Here is a 2,832-nt window from a genome sequence, read left to right as displayed (position 1 = left end):
TTTGCAGTTGACGCATTTCCACCATCCAGACAGTGGAAAAATCTGCCAACCACACTGGCCTTCAAATTATTGTGCGCTGGCATTTCTTATGCAAGAAAGGATGCATCCAATTTTAACTTGCATCATTGAATAAGAAAGCAAAGTAAGCTAAATAACATGAAAGCGAAAAATCGGCGGACCTCATACATATGGATGAATTGGCGATAAGTGAAGCCTTCTGGGATGTTTACAGAAATGTTAAAGCAAATGTTAGGCAAATGTAACGATAATGATGCAAATGCAGTGCTGTCATGTAAATGCAACGCAATGACATAAATGGTCAAGACATAGCTGGTGGCGTCGATATCAATGTGACATGGATACACATTAAATTTATTAGCAATTGCTCACTGTTCTGGACCACACTTCGCATCATAAGAAGCAAAGAAAGCCTTGTTTTAAGAAAATTAGCAGTTGCAACCAAAGGCAAAGCATTGAAAGCGATAACAAGGTTGAACATTGTGCTTAAGTTCCTCACATGGTTGTTCTAACAATACCTGAATGCGATATTGTGTGACGTAGTGTGAGTGACAACTGCTGTCCAGCAGGAACAGCACCCTGACAGATGCCAGGCATATCACAATTAACGCTGGTGCAATAAAGGACACCAGCTTGTAGCGTCATTACGGCCGTCGTACCTTTGTGGTGCTCGAGATGAGCACTGGGAACCGTCGGAATTTGTCAGCTGCCGATGAAAGGATCAGGTAGATTGAGCTTCGCGTTTACTGTCCATTCTGCTCAAGCCACTCAACAGGGGTGTGCGTGTTTCTCTTAAAATTGTAGAAAATATTTTTGCACTAACTGCTCCTTTGTTCTTGCTCAAGAAGTTTCTCAACAAGATCACATTTTATGGTGTGGATTGTTCAATATAGCACTTGGCACTGTCACTTAATTTTGAAGAATAAAAAAAGCCGGCAGATATCACACCCTGTGGGAATTGATGTTATGGAAGCAGTGTGCAGGGAGCCTACCACAGAAACGATCGACCATGAGATCATCAAGACGTAGGCAGCTGTTTCATGACCTACATGACACACGTCTTGATAATTCATGTCATGACTTATCATTTATATTCGTCGTACACTCTTTAACAAAACGACCATGAGAGCATCAAGACCTAGGAGGCTAGATAGATAGATGACACTCTCAAAGTGGCTAATGTTCTGCAAGAAATGCTTCACATTTTAAAAAAACATGTTGCCTTCGTTTGCGCCTCCCGAATGCAGCCCCAAGGATCAATAGAAACAAATCTTCAAGGCCATGCTTTTCAGTGATACAAACGCCAAAAGTAAGATAGCTGCCATGTTTGAAACATTACGCACTGCAAAGAGCGAGCGCAGTTGAAGGCAAATTCAAAATTTTTTCTTGATGAACCAGGCACACTGCCAGTTAGTGTTATAGTATATTGAATGATCCAAAACAAAAAGTGCAAGCTTCCTGCGAAATTTGAGCAAGAGCAAAACAGTGTTAAGCACAAAATTAGCCTGCGATACGTCACTGTATGCACCATGATGTGGTATGACTGTTGTAATGAAGCAGACGCACCTCGTTTCCGATAGCAGCTCGAAGACGACGACCTGTGCTGTGATATTACAAGAGAGCTCGGGCTGTTCGCTGCTGCTAGGCTGCTGTTTATCTGCTGCTTGTCACCTTTAAATTAAGATCATTACACTATTAATGTGTGTGCGCAAGGCGCTGATGTCAGCTGGAAAAGCCAGAACGCTGCCCTGAGAGCTGGTTGAGAGGAGTGTGACAGTGTGTCTGCATGGCTTCGTTGCCTTCGCAGCCAAATGCACGACACTTTTCTGGATACCTTCCACGTACACCATTTTACCAACTCCGTGTGGCGAGATTGAGCTATGGATCGCATGGGCCATACATGCGCTTCCATACCGTGACACCACTGAGGTGGCGGCGATGCCAACACGTCTTGAGTAGCCATATATGTATTTGCTGTCGCAATAAATCAATACACCATTTTACCAACTCCGTGTGGCGAGATTGAGCTATGGATCGCATTATCCAGACAGAAGTGAGAACCACAATCCAGCCTTGTCCGCCTCTGTAGCTCTTCCCGGCCGTGCGACGCCGACTGAATGGAAGCTCTGTGGAAGTATTAGTAGGCTACAGTGGAGGAACACACTCTCGTTACTGTGACATGCGACCTTAATTCCCTGTCAAAAAAAGCAATTGACTCCACTTGGGAAATTTCCAATCGTAAATTAGAACATAATTGGACCGATTAGACGAGCTGGAACGTGACCAATTTTTCGTTATTATTGCGATAGCAATTATATGGACACGTCAACCGGATTTCTGCCGTCGCCGTGAGGTTCCGTATAGATTCCAAGGGCGATAAAACCGTCGCCGTGCGCCGTATGCGCGAGTGAAAGCGCGCGGGGGACGCGCGCTATCACGGAGAGCGAACGCACGGCGGAACGTAAACGCGACCGTCGCGCGAAAGGCCGTGAGGGTATGGGAGGGAGGGAAGCGGGGCGACGCTGTGCTCCGACACCAAAGGCGTATCTTGCAACCGGGCGTAAGGGGAACTTGCCACTCAATCTCCCACGCGAAAGCAAGAAAGCGGGAAGGCAGCGCGGGAGGGAGGGGGGGCGCAGCTTCTACTCTGCCAACAACTGTGCTCGTACTTTGCCCGCGGCTGTGGCGGTCGCCCGCAACGTCTGTTATCTCCACACGGCTCTTACCTTTGTATGCGCTGTGCATTCGCCGCTCAGTTTCCGTTGAAGCGATAGACCGCACGGACCTTCGCCTACTGCGGCGGCTGCGCTTGCT

Source organism: Dermacentor silvarum, chromosome 5, assembly GCF_013339745.2.
Source record: "Dermacentor silvarum isolate Dsil-2018 chromosome 5, BIME_Dsil_1.4, whole genome shotgun sequence".
NCBI classification, from domain to species: Eukaryota; Metazoa; Arthropoda; class Arachnida; order Ixodida; family Ixodidae; genus Dermacentor; species Dermacentor silvarum.
Note: the sequence above shows the minus strand (reverse complement) of the source record.